Source organism: Lonchura striata, chromosome 4 (genome assembly GCF_050655825.1).
Source record: "Lonchura striata isolate lonStrDom1 chromosome 4, ASM5065582v1, whole genome shotgun sequence".
Classification (NCBI taxonomy): Eukaryota; Metazoa; Chordata; class Aves; order Passeriformes; family Estrildidae; genus Lonchura; species Lonchura striata.
Window position 1 is genome coordinate 8,851,697 of NC_140706.1, and position 14,511 is coordinate 8,866,207.

The 14,511-nt window shown below is 44.7% G+C and overlaps 1 long non-coding RNA gene across 1 annotated transcript; it reads left to right on the plus strand.

The window, feature by feature from the left end:
• The first annotated feature begins 28 nt into the window (after positions 1–28).
• On the plus strand, positions 29–10,691 carry LOC146767520 (uncharacterized). The gene is made up of 3 exons (XR_014955065.1): positions 29–8,911; positions 8,996–9,135; positions 10,555–10,691. It is a non-coding gene; the product is annotated as an uncharacterized LOC146767520 (long non-coding RNA).
• The last annotated feature ends 3,820 nt before the right edge of the window (positions 10,692–14,511 follow it).

Here is a 14,511-nt window from a genome sequence, read left to right on the forward strand (position 1 = left end):
GCAGCCCGCGCAGCCAATGGCGAGCGGCCCACGGCCGCGGGGCGGGACGTGAGGCGGCGGCCCAGCCAATCGGCGGCCAGAGTCCCCCCCCCCAGTCGGGGCAGGGGATGTTGACAGATCCCCGCCGCCCGCGCTCATTGGCTGCCCGTGTAGTAACAATTTAGAAGCCGAAGCTTAGCAACAGCACGTGGTGGCCCGGCCCCCTCGCCCGTTCATTGGCTGCTTCCTTGCATGTTAAGAAGGCCGCAGTCGCCTATTGGTGCGCGGGGCGTCATGCAAATGAGGACGGAGAAGGGGGCCAATGGGGCGGGAGGCGCGTGCCGCGCGGCGGGAGGCGGGGAGAGAGGAGCGGGCAGCCAATGGGCGGGAGGGGGCGTGGCGTTGCCGTGAGGAAGCGGTAGGCGGAGGCCGGGGCCGCAGGAGGCTCCGCCCCCGCACACGCGCCGGGCGGGCGCGGGGCAAGCGTGAGGGAAAACGGGAAAAAGGGGAAAAGGGAAAGTGAGGCGGCGGAACTGCCCGTCAGGGACAGCAGGGCGGGAAATGAACGGGAACGAAAAAGACACAAAAAGATACAAAAAAGATACCAACGGGACGCCGGAGAGGCTGTGAAAATGTGCCTGGCACGCGCATCCTTGCCCCTTGCGGTGCTCGGGGCAGAGAGGAAGACGGCAGCGCTGTAAAAACACGCACAGGGACGTAAGAGAATGACTGAACTCTGCACAATGGCCTAACCTGCTGGAAAAGAGAAACAGTGGGAAGCTCTCAGAAATGCAGCCAGAGTTCCTGCCAGCCCTCCAGCCCTTGCCAGCATATTCAGCTGCCTTTCGTCATCTGGATACACAGAAGCCGTGTACCAGAATAGCCTGGCTCCCGGCGTACAGGCTGAGCAGGAAGAGCTCAGCACCTTTCCTGTCCACACCATCCTATTTGCGCTGCTAACTCTGCATCCTTATCGCAGATAGCTGCTGCACAGCTGTTGCCTAAAACTGGTTGGTTTTAACACGAGCAAGTGTAGTTTTAAAATAGGCATATTTTAAGTTGTGCTGTGATCACACATTGGTACATCTTCAGGCCAAAAGTGCTGAAGCCTGTAATCAGTCCTTCTGCAGGATTGCACTTGGGCACACAACTGGTCCCATTGGTTTTAATTGAACTGTTTAGGTAAAGAGCTATCCAGCTTATAGGCTGGATGCAGTGTTGTCCTGTGTGTTTATTTCTGGGCAAAAAATGTCAGCCAGAGTTTCCTTTTAAGAGGATAATAGCAATTCAGATTAAAACAAGGGTTATGGTTTACTGTTTCTACAGCATTATGGTAAAGCCACATATACATTACACCTGATCTTGTATTAGTCTGTATCTTGTTGCCCCAGATGCCAAGTGTAATGTGGCTCTCGAACATCGCTGAAACACAGATCACATTTTACTGCCATTTGGTCCAGGCATCAGAGATAAGAGAAAATACAAGGCAGTGAAGAAAGCAGCATTGTGATTGTAGTTTAGGAGAATTTTGTATTTGTTTAGGAAAAGTCTGAGTGACTATGAATTACAAGGCAGAAGGGAATTTGGTGCATAGATTACAAAGGTAAAAAAAATTGCTGTAACATTTTCCACTTGCTGCTTGAACTGTTGAAATCTTGCTGCAAGTGGGTGAGACAGTACAGTGTTTACTGTAAATCCATTGACCCTTGTGGCAGTTTTGCTGTTAACTGGAAGTAGGTTTAGACACTACTTGACATTGCCTTCTGTTACGAAACAGCATGAAACCATATATGTACAGGTCTGCTCTGTCCACACAGGAAAGAAAGTTCCCTTTGCCTGACACATGCGTAGGGCACTTAATGTGGAAGATGCAAAGATGCACAGATAAGGCATCGGTGTTCTCTACTCATCTTCAGAACACCTATATTTGTGTGTTAGTGTCTAAATGATCTTAAACTGCCTTGTACCCATGCTGTGGAATCAGTCATACATCCAGAAAGGCAGATGAATGTGCTAGGTATGTAGGTCCTTGTGGGAAGGCCCAGAATTTCAGATTTACTGAGGCTCTGAATGCCGAAAGCTCTGCCCTACCACACTGCAAGACCACAATTTCACCTGGAAAAAAACTCTGGAAACACAGGGGTGTAACAAACACTGCACAAGACTGTGCTTCAGGAGGGTACACAGCCTGAGCTGAGCACCCTGCTGAGCACTGCCCTCACCAGATGCTCCTTGGAGCTTGGAGTGATCCAGCTGCTGAACTGAAGCCACCCTCAGCCTCCCCTGCACTCCCCAGTACCCAAACTCAGCACCCCTAACCACTCCCGAGGCAAAAACCATTGCTCTCTCTGCTTTCAAATGTGGACAGAAGTATTTGGAAAACAGTAGTTCTAAGGAGATGGAGCACAACTTCACATTGATGTTGGCACTTTCCAGGGCCTTGTACCTCCACACTTCCCTGCATGGAAGGGCTGCTTTGGTAAGTAAGGAACCACTGAAGCCAGCTGGACTATGTGCAGGAGAAAGTGTTGTGCGAAATAGGGGCCAGTGCCATCACAAAAGGCACCTGATCTTTGATCATGGTGGCTCTCAGCCTCAGGAGTCATAAACTGTATTATCCTGCTGGAACTGTAACTGTGTATGTAACCCCACACACTCAGAGAGCCCCTGCTGATGAAATCCAGGGTAAATCCACACATTTGGGAAGGACAGGGCTGGCTCATGCCTGACAAACACTGTCACACATTTACCTGTAGTTGCATTGAAGAAGAACACAGCAACAACATGTTAGTCCTAAGGAGTTTTATCATTTCTCCTAGGGGTGAACTCAACTGAGTCCTTCTCATGAGATGCCACAAAAGCTTTTAAAATGCCTAGAAGGAATCGTTCTGGATCTGGTTTTATTTGTGCAGGGAACCAGGACTAGTTTTGGTGGTGTCAACGTGGGTGCATAAGTGTAAAATGGGTGTGAAAGAAGATCACCCAAATTACTTTAAGAACTGAAGGACAGGCTCTAAGATAGATGTGTGCTTGAAGGCTTTGCAGATTTGTGTCTCTAAATAGCTTTCTTCCATTTCTAAGAGCAAGCAGCAGGAACAGCTGAGTGCTGAAGAAACAGCTGGCCTTCAGTGATAAGGGGTAGCTGTCACTTCATGGTAAAGTTTGAAAAAGTTTGAATTTAGAAGCAGAAGCGAGATCCATCAGCAGCCACACCCAAAAACCTGAGCTGTTTTGCAGTTTCTTCGCCACCTGCACTTGGTGATTGGAATGGTAATATTTACAATTTTAAATGTTATAGTGTCTTTCTTTTCCAAAATCTGTCCTATGGCATGACTTGGCATGTAAGATCAGTGACATCAGAATTGTTGACTGCCCCAAGCTGTGGTGAGGGCAGAGATCTGAAGCTGATGATCAATAATTCAAGAAACTTTAATCACTATTTCCCACATATGGCCTTAAAGAAATAATTAGACCTACCCTGCTTTTCAGATTTGGCTCATTGTATCTATTGCATGTTTCTTTCTTTTACCATTAAAATTCCATATTATATCATGTCCCTCTGTCCAGAGTTAAGCCCTTCGCTGTGCCTTGGACTCCATCCCTCTGTTTTCTTGGGTGTTGCAAGGTTTAAGTAATTAGCAAAGACTAACTCGTCTGCCCACATAGGAGGGGATCTATGTGCTCAGGGCTGGCACTGACAAGTTTCATCTCCCTGACTCAGTATCTCAAATTCCATTTATTCCTCATCTTACTTGTGATTCAGATAATGAGCTCTGTTTCCTAGATACAGAAACCAAAACACCTGAATATTGAAGGTGGAACTTTTGGAGGAAGTTTCAAAAGTAACAATTTTGTCAGTGCCCAAGCCCAGTTTGAGACATTCTGATTCTATTTACTCTGCCAAGTAAAGCAGTTCTCCAGCCCTGATCTCAAATGGCAGGTGTCACTGCATCTGTTTGGCCCTGTATCTAGACTGCTACTGGTGCACACGTGGCTTTTACTCATCACTTTATTTTATGTGTGGTTTACTTTAAGTTTGGGGTGGTTTCTCTAAGTTCAAAGTGCCTGAAGATGGGGGCAGCCCATCAGAGAGCTACTTTCACACCTTGAAGCTGAGGTTACATGACATTAAGATATGTGGGGTGTTGGGGTTATTGAGTTGCTGCTGCAGTGTTGAGGAACTGTGTCCTGTGAAGAAGTCATGTCCGTGCAACCTCACCCCATGAGGTTTCTGGGTTGGTCCTCGACCTGTCATACCCCTTCAGCTGCACCCAGATGTTGGCTTGGAGAGGATCTTTGGTCCAAGGATCACAACAACAAATAGTATGGATACTGTGGATTCTAGGGGACCTGAGTGGCTTCCATGGATTTGTTGGGCTCTCTGTGTGAAGTTCACTAGTCCAGCTTGCTGCTTGGCCTGACCAATTGTTTGCTGCAGCGTTTGAATCACCAGCTTTCCCAAAACAATTGGATTTTTCCTGATTTTGCTTGGGATTTAGCACAGGCTTACGTACTGCTGTGGTACACACATGCTTGAAAGCCAAATCTAAAAAGAAAAAGTACTTCAAACTGAATGCCAGTCCCTTGTAAGGTTCTTTTCCTGTTAATTGCTGTTATTTTGAAAGACAACATTTGTATCTTGGTGTCCTTGAGAGTTTGGCTGCAGGGGGCTCGCATGCCCCTCTCCACCAGCACTCCCTGACCAGTGAGACGTGCAGTGCCCTGACGCCAGGCCTGCAGCCATTCCTGTGAGCAGGCATGAAATTATTCTTAACTGATTGAAGTGAAGCATGGATTGAAAAGCTTGAGAGACACTGCTTTACTCCATCATCCTGCTCTGGCTAAACCTGGCAATTTTAAATACCGTTATCCCAAAAATTCCCTCTGGCACTGCCACACTGAAAGTACTTTACAGGGGCAGTGGTATTGCTGCTTTCATTTTAAAAGACAAAAAATAAATGAGATAGGGCAAAACAACTGGCTAGTGTCACTGAGCAAAGGCAGGGCAAGGGCTGGGAGGATGGCTGGGCATCCCAGTGCCCAGTCTGGCTTGTATGGCATTATGATATACTGCAGAGTAAGGATTTGTTATGTTATTTCAGATCTGAATCTCAGAGATGTCATAGCCTTATTACATTCCCTTGGTGTAGGAAAAAGGCTTTGTATTGCATTAATCTTCCACAAGGGGCCTTGTGTACACTTGTATTGCATTAAGCTTCCACAAAATATAGAGACTAGTGCAGTGCAAAGAGGCTTTGAAGAAATCATGGCTCAGACCCACTTTGTTAGAGTGCTTTTAGGGGCACAGGCATCTGCCTGAGGTCACTGCTTGAATGAGCTTGCAAATTGAACATTTCTCCTTTAGCTGATAAAATCAGGCCTTCTTGTTGGGTGACTTTGACACAAGCACATCATATAGAAGTAAAAGAATATTCTACCTCACTGTGATCATCTTCTAAGCTGCCTTGATGCTTAGCACCCTGCTGCAGTCCAGGACAGACAGAGAAACAGAGCAGGGTTGTGCATTTGTGCTACCAAACGGAGCTGAAACCAGCCTGTCTGTAGCAAACAGATTGTTCACTAAAGGAGGGAGGAAGCTGTGAGCTTTATGAATAAAATCAGGCAGTGGTAACACAGTCTCAATTACATCTATCCTCTGAATGTAAAAAATAGCATTTTCTTACCCAAGGTACCTGTGCCCTGTGTATCTGTCAGTCGTGACTTCTGAGTTATAGGAAGAAGCCCCAATGAATTTGTATTGGTTTTTGGTGTGAAAATCCATCCAGATATGGAAGAATGAGTTCATGCATCCTATGGAGACCAACAAAGTAGTTAGCAGGCATTAATTTATAGTATATTCATTACAGGGGAGGAACCAAGAAATAAAAAGTTATATTTACAAATTTAAGCATGGAGATTTCTCACCTGGGTGCATGGACATGCAAAATCTACTCAGTTTTAGTCTGTGTGAATCAGTTAATTAAATGAGAAGGCTCTAATTTAGAGCTCTACCTGAGATGTCTTTCCATAAACCCATTCTTCAAGAACCAAGTGCATGCATACCTATATGGGGGAACAAGTTTTATCAGAGGACAGATATCTGTAACATATTAATTACAGCAATAATAAATTATTTAATTATTAATTATTGCTTTTTAAATTATTAATTAATTGCAGCAATTATGTATGCAAATTGTTGAGTTCTGTTCCCTTTAGGGAAAAAATAATACCTAATGTGTCTGATGCAAATCTGCTGCCAGCCATAGGGTCCTATCATTTGTATCAGCTGTGATGGAAAGTGAATCTGTGATGGGAAGATTGCAGGCACATCCCATATTGTACAGTAATGACAATACTCTGCATGTCTATAGCCTGTCCAACTCACTCATTTTAGACTGCTTAGTCGAGATTTTTCCAGTTCAGGCATTTAATAGATATTAATAATTAGACAAATAAAATGCTGTTCAGCTGAATGAGGGAGGAATCAGTATTGATCCTGGGCCTCATGCTGCTGGTATACTTGGGCCAGTATTACTGTGGTGTAGATAAGAGAGCTCGTCCATCAATACACACATTTGAGAGAAAACCAAAACAGCCCAGGTGGTAAATAACCTGGACACTTGCCTGCAGGACCTAAAATTAGAGATCAGCACAAAGACTTGGCAGGTGAATACTCAGCAGATGCTGTCTTATCTCTCTATTTGCTTTGGAAGACAGGCTCACCCAAAACATGCTGAAATCAATTTGTATCTTCTTTATTTCAATAGGCTATGCACTAGCCTCTAATCAGTTGTGGGCCTAATCAAATTATTTTTCTCATTGCCAGCTAATTATTCCTATGGAGAAATGAAACTGAATGTTAGATGAGCACACTGTAGGAGCTGTATCTATACCGTATGGTTTAAAATAAAATATTATGGGATTGATTTCACACTGTCTTATAGTCTCTTATTCCACCTAAATGAAGGACAATTTCCCACTTTTTTATTGGTATGAATATGGAAACTGAGTGAAGAGTCAAGTGGAATGACTGTAACAAGCTCCCTTCCTTATGCAACAACAAAAAAAAGCTACTGCAAGCAGGAAATCATCAGTTTTCAGCATCCAAGAGAGGAAGAAGCAATGCATTTAAATTGCAACAAGGAGGTTGGATATCAGCAAAATGTTTTGTTGGTAAGGACAGTGAGCTGGGATACTTGGGGAGCCTTTGGCACCTCCAGCTTGGCTCCAGCCCCAGGCAGGGGATGGAGCACCCAAAGACTTCCTGGGCCACTGTTGTGCCTTGGAGTTCTGCCACAATTTGAGGAAAAAATGCCAGGTACAGAACAGAGACAAATTCAATACCATCACTTTGTGGTGACGGGCCATTTACTCTATTTGACACATGGAAAAGCAGGAAACGTGTGAAAATGTGAAATCTGCAATTAATTAGATAATGGGAAACCAATCATGCTAATAAGTATCTAAATGTTGTCATACTCCAGCTATAGCTTTGTGGATAGGACTGATCTAGTGATCACTTTCTTTAGGCTGCACAGGTTTGGCCAACTGATCCTATGTGCATCTTCCCTGTAATACTTCCCAGCTAAATCTTCAAGCTGAGTGTTGGATTTGAGGCATTGCATGAGGCACTGAATCTCAGCAAAGGGAAGATCTTTGCTCAACAATCCCAAAAAACTTCTTTGACATCATGGAGGGGAAAAGAAATGGCCTCCACAAAAGGTACAGCTTGCTGAAAGCAATTTTGCATGCCAAAAAAAGCACCACCTAAACTGCACTCAGTGTTTGTGGACCAGAATCTAAGATACTGTAGTATGGAGTGGTCATGACCCAGCCTTACAGGACCCATACAGCACTGTCTGTAAAATGTGATCTATGCAAAATGCAAACATTCATATGAGTTAGCAGTGCCCCGGCAGCCAGGAGGGCCGGCTGTGTCCTGGGGGCAGCAGGCCCAGCACTGCCACTGGGGACAGGGAGAGGATTGTCCCAGTCTGCTCTGCTCTAGGGTGGCTGCACCTCGAGTCCTGGGGGCAGTTTTGGGTGTCACAATATAAGCAGGATATAAAGCTATCAAAGAGCATTCAAAGGAGGGCACGAGGATGGTGAAGGGCCTCAAGGGGAAGGTGTGTGAGGAGAGGCTGAGGGCACTTGGTCTGCTCAGCCTGGAGGAGACTGAGGGGAGACCTCAGTGCAGTTACAAATTCCTGAGAGGGGAAGAGGGGGGACAGACACTGATCTCTGCTCTCTGGTGACAGTGGCAGGACCTGAGAGAATGGCCTGACATTTTGCCAGGGGAAGTTTAGGCTGGATATTAGAGAAAGGTTCTCTACCCAGAGGGTGGTTGGGCACTGGAGCAGGCTTGCTAAGGAAGTGGTCACAGCACCAAGCCTGACAGAGCTCAACGAGCATTTGGACAACTCTCTCAGGCCCATGGTGTGACTCTCAGAGTGTCCTTTGCAGGCCCAGGAGCTGGACTTTGATGATCTTTGTGGGCCCCTCTCAACTGAGGATATTCTATGATTCTATGATTTAATCTCAGGCAGATGTTTACACTTCTAGTGTCATGTAGAGTGCCACACTCTTTGTGTTGATTCTAGCATTGAGAGAAAATTTCAGTTACAAGGTGCTAGTGAGATGGAAGAAAATGGGGGCAGAATTTAACTTACTTGGTTTATTTGTTTTCCTTCCAGCTTTCCACAGGTCTATTTTTTTTACCTTGTATTTGGCTCTATGTCTCTGATCCCTTCTGTCCTGTTTTTGTTTGCCTTCCTTTGTTGCCGATGGTTTCATGCTGTTTCCATTCCTCTCCTTTCGTGTGACACAGATTCTCTGCCTGAGCCCCATCCAAGGTGTTGGACTCCCTGCAGTTACAGCACAGTCTCAACACCAGGGACATGACTTCCTGCTTCTCTGACAGCATCTGCATTGTGTAAGTGAATATGTGTTTTATCAGCCCACAGAAAAGAAGTTTCAGGGTATTACTTAATGGATTCTCCTTTTTCTACCTTCTCAGGACACTGGCAGCTCTTTCACCTCTTCTTCATTGTTGCTGGTCTCTTGGTATCTACAGGAGACTGGTCTAAATGATCTACAAGAGCAAGAGAGCTTTGCTTAATCTGAAGACCCTACAGTCAACAGAGAAAACAGATAAAGGTATGAGAAAGTTGTTATGAATATAACAACTTCCCTATGCAGAGAGAAGTAGAAGCACAGAAAAATCCCTGGATCTCATTACTGGAGGAATGAGATACCTGTAGTGACTTGGATATCTCTCATCCAGTTCAGGGCTTTCATCACAAAATAGTGCTCCTGTTCACTAAGACCAGGGTAACACAGGGATGGATTTTTGCTTTTTTCACCCTTTCAAATGTGCTGAGGATGGTAGGACCTGTACCAGACAACTGCACAGCAGTACTGGGACAGGGCATTTCACCACTCACTCCCTCATATGGGAAAGTCTAACTTACACCAAGTCACTCTGTCACCTCTCTGTGAATGAAATGTTGAGGGTTGTTTAAAAGTGCTAAGTATATTGGCAGTTACCCAAGACGTGAGAAGATCACTAGTAGTATTTTCTTCTATTTAAAAAGATAGGTGCAATATTTATTCAGAGGTGTACTGATGAGACTTAAAGCTTTAACTTCTAATAACCATCTGTCTGGAGTTTGCAGACACCCCTGATCTACAGCTACAAAGTATTTGAATTAGCATTCCAACTCCTGTTGAACTCAGAAAGTCCCTGAAGAGAGCTAACCTCTGATTGCTGAGCAATAGTACTGCTCAGTTCTGAAATACTGATACAAACCACACTATACTGTGCATGAGCAAAGGTTGACACAATCACACAAAAGGTATCTATAACTCTTTTATGACAGCAGGTAGAAAATCCTTATTTTTGGTCTCATTCTTCTGTTTGCATCCTTGCCTTTGCTCCCCAAATTCAGATACATGTTTTTCACTAGACAGGTAGTATGATGGCTTAAGGAAAAAGAGGTCAGTACTATTACCTCAGTGTGACCTCTGTTTTCATTGTCTGTGCCTTTGACATCTAATCAAACACATATTAAACTATCCAAAATCTAAAACTATCCATCTCAACTATCCAACATCTGGGCTCTTTGTAGAGTGTGTTTGTTTCATTTTTTAAAGCTTTGCTTACCTGTGGAGTCTACTATTTATTATATGATGCTTTTTGCCACTCAGGCACTATGCTTAATCAGATTTGTAAATTAATTCTCTCCTGGGGTTTCTCTTTGTGTGTTCAGAAAGCATAAAAAGTGTTAATGACACGCTTCAAAACACATACTGGTTACATTAGTCATCCTCTCAGCATAATAGTTTTATGGAGAACACTTTCAGTTAAAAAAAATCTGTATTTCCTTAAATCCAGTTTCTTCCCCCTACTTTTGATCCCTAGAGTTATGTTATGTGTTAGTAAACAGCTACACAACATGCAAAGGCTGTAATTGCCCCTTTTATTTTTTTTGTTAGATAAAAAAAGCTACTGTTTGCATCTTGAAATATCTATTATTACTTTTTATGATATATTTAACTGAAAACATTTTCATACAGGAAATTTTCCTTGTTCTGGAAGATGGAAAGCTGGTTGTAAAAATGAGCACTGCTGAATCACAACATGCCTTCCTCCTGCTCTCCCTGAGCTCTTCCTCCAGCCCAGCCGTCCCAACCCACATCAGGGCTGACACTGGATGGGAAAGGGCAGCTTGGATGGGGAGCACCAAACTCTCCATCAGTGCTGCCCATACCTTCATGGACAGACCATCCCTCACACACCGTGCCCCTTCCTTGTCAAGTAATTCAAAGCACCTCCTAGTCAACAAAACCCTTCTGTGGCAAACATTGCAAAGTGGGAAAGAATTTACACAGCAGAAAATGTCAGCAGAAAATGTTGGTGACATGTTGGAGGAGAGAGTGCTTGGCCAGCACTGCAGTGCCCCTTGGCAAGAAAGGAGGATTGCCATGGCCACTGCTCTGCAGCCTGAGAGCTGCAGTGACAACAAACTGCAGCAGATCACACTGGAAGTGAGGAGCACTTCCCAGAAGTAACTTTCACGGACAAGAAGTCCATTTCCACAGACAAATGTGGCTGCAGTCCTCACTTTATGCCAGTGGGCCCAGCAGAAAATCTCTCCTCATACTGCACATTCACTCTTGCACTCTCTAAGAGTCTTATCTACACACCCCACCCCAACCCACACACTCCCCCAGTCTCTCAGCCCTTTGTGTTTCACAGGAAACAAGTAGATAAACCACATCTTTCATGTGCAAATTATGCAAAAACATAGAAACTCCTAAACTTTCAGAAGCTCAAAAATGCTGAGTGGTTGGAAAAAACAGGCAAAGAGGAGACCTGAAACCAAATGGGGATTTCACATGGGATGTCATAAACATTACAAAGACGATGGATGTGCTCACAGAACACTCACATGTTTTTGCCGAAACAGAACAGCAGTGGATGGTAAAGAAAGCCCCATATTTGAGGAAGGACCCAGCAGGAGGAAAATCTTTTGTCTGATGGAGCAATCCATGATTCTGAGAAGACAAAACATTGCGTTGATTGTTGCAGAGAGGAACTTGCTCAGCTCAGTGGAGAGGAACCTGGCTCTAGCACTGCTCTCCAGCAAGACCCTGGGGATGCTTTTGGCCAGATCACTTCTTCTCTCCCAGCCTCCCTCTTTCCTTGGATCTGTGCCTGCCTCAGAGCTGTGGGATAACCAGGACTTCATCCATTCTGCACAGTGGGCACATGCAACTCCAATAAGTGCATGCAATGGAGCCCCAGCAAGAAGCCAGAGAGCAACTATGACTGTGCTGTTGTGCCCTTGTTTCTGAGTGCCACAGTCACTGCCTGTCCATTGGCTGTCACATGTTTGCGTTCCTGGGACACCTGGAGAGGCTGAGTTCATCCCATCAGTACAGCTGTTTGTTCCCCTTCTCCCTGGTTTCACATGTTCACTCTCAAATCTTCTCCTTCTTGCCAGTTGCTTCAGACCACGTGATTTAACCCTTTCCAAATTTGGGAAATCCTGTGACTTTCTGGGAATCACAATTCTGGGAAATGGGAAGGGCATCCAAAGAACTGAACCTGCAGGGTAGGTGGGCTGGTGGTGAGTGCAGTCTGTCAGAGCCCACGGCTGCTAGCAGGGAATGCTGCAGCTCATGGTACCAGTACTTACAGAGCCCTTTTCCCCCAGTTCTCAGATCATAACAGCCTGTACAGGTCTCTAGGTTCTTGCTTGCTATTTCCTTGTTCAAATGGATTCTTTTTCCTTGGGAAACAGTAGAGTGACAGGGAGGAAAGAGGAATTCCTGATTCTGGTGAGTTCTGGCAATGAGTGCCACAATTGTCAGCTAGATGCCAAGAAGCCTATGTCATTCACAGGTAATATTTGTTTCCTTAGCAGCTCTTCTCTTCTCTGGCACATTGTCAAGGGCAAAGGAAGAGAGTAGGTTCATCAAGCACCGCTGGCCAGGCTTGCAGGCAGCGTGCAGGCTTGGAGGACTGGCTGGAGCAGGGCATGGGCAGAGTTTTTTGCAACCTGTGCTGCTGCTTTGGTATCAAATTACTCAGGTCCTGTAGGTTAATATGGTTACCAGTTCATATATAGAAAAAGATGTGTTAAAACACCAGTTTGAAAGGCAGGACTCTTGTGAGGACCTGAACACCTTCCTCCTGAGAAGAAGCCTTGGTCTGGTAGAGCCATGTTGTCTGCAGGGCAGCTGCTCTACCTTGTCCTGGATAAGGACCTGCTGCTTGTCCTGCCCCAAATCTGTCCCAACCTCCCTTTCTGTTTCCACACTGGAAGCAGAACATGAGGGTGGTGTTTCTGTGGCTCTCTAGCTCCTGCTTTAACCAAGAGAATGCTTTTTTCCTACAAAGGAAAGCACAGTTAGCTGTCATGCTAGAGGAAAATAAAACACACAGCCAGACTGGTCTATTTTACACATCTGCATAGAGATTTCATCAGAGCTTAACTTGCCTTATCAAACCAAGCCCTAATTTTGTACATCACTAGTGGACAAGCTCAGGGGACTAATGCGGAGACAGGGAGCTGCTCAGTTTGTTCCCAGTGTGGTTGTCACATGAGACAGTCCCAGCTGGAGTAAGCATTGAAAGTATTGAAGATGGACACTGACCATGTGGAGCTCGGGAAATGGAAGAATACAATATTAATGCTGCAGATATTACACATTCCTGGCGATCTGCTGCTGAATGCTGCCACATGGCTTCACTGCGTGGTGCTCGTCCGGCACATTTGTTGCTCTGGTGAAACTTGGTTCCTTCAAAACACCCCATAGTCTGAGGCACTGCAGGTTGTTCTGTATGACTGTGAGAATCAGAAATTCATGGCAGCATTGGGTGGATCAGGAATGTGGACTTTTTAGGTAGGGAAGGACACTGTCCATGCCTAATGGTGGCCTTGGGGGTGTATTAGAGAATCATGCAGCAAACCATCTTGACTCCATGGGACTCCTGAATTTTCCTGTTGTTTCTTACAATTCCTTTATCTGTATCCATTGTGGAATGGGTAATCATGCCCATTTCAGCCTAACATTGTCCCATTTTCCTTTTGTTTCCCCTTACACTAGTATACAAAACAACCATTTTTGGCCACAAACATTTTTATTTTTGTCAATTGAGGTATTTCTCACAACAAAAATCTTTCTAAGTCTGGTTACTGCTTTCCCTTATTGTGAATATTCATTCAGCACTTACCTTTGCCAAAGATGATGTAGTGCAAGCAGGTGTCACAGCCGTACTTTCAGCCGTACAGAAAACACATTTCATTTCTGACAGCAATCCTGCTGTTTCAGTAGGAGCCTACCCCATGCAGAGATAGGCTGGTTAGATCAAACTGTACTAATTGCAGAGTGATTTGGAAATATGTTCCACTTGCAAACAGAATGAATCCAACACTTCGTAACATTGAATTAACAAAGGTCACATTTCATAAATATTACCAAGCAATTTTCATAGATAATGCAGCAGCTAGTTAATGATTAGAGCAGTAAACCTCTGACGTAAAGCCATGATGAATAAGGGACATATTTTTACAGCTTCCATTATTGTTGCCTAGGGATCTTAACTAAAAGTAGCAGAAATTATTAGGGTCCAACATGTCTTTAAAATCTGACCAATCAGGCCATATCTGGTCTTCCCAATGGCTTCTGTATTGCAAACTAGAAAATTCAGGAGATTTTAGAGTATCAGTTATATTCTCAGTGGGAAAAACAAAAGCATACTGGTTTCAATCCAGTTCTACTGGACTTGGCAATGTAAAAACCAGTTTCAGTAGCTGGTGGGAATTGGCATAGCTCAGGTTAAGAAGGGATGGAATTCTCCCTCTTGCCCCAACTTGCTGAATCTGCTGGATCTGGGCAGAAAACTGTAGTAAAGATGTAATTCTGCTCTGAGGACTGAGCCCAGGGACTGGCTCCCCTCCGAAAACTTGGTCTCTGCTGGGTCAAAACACCTTTTCTTAGATTGGAATGAATTGCCTGAGCAGT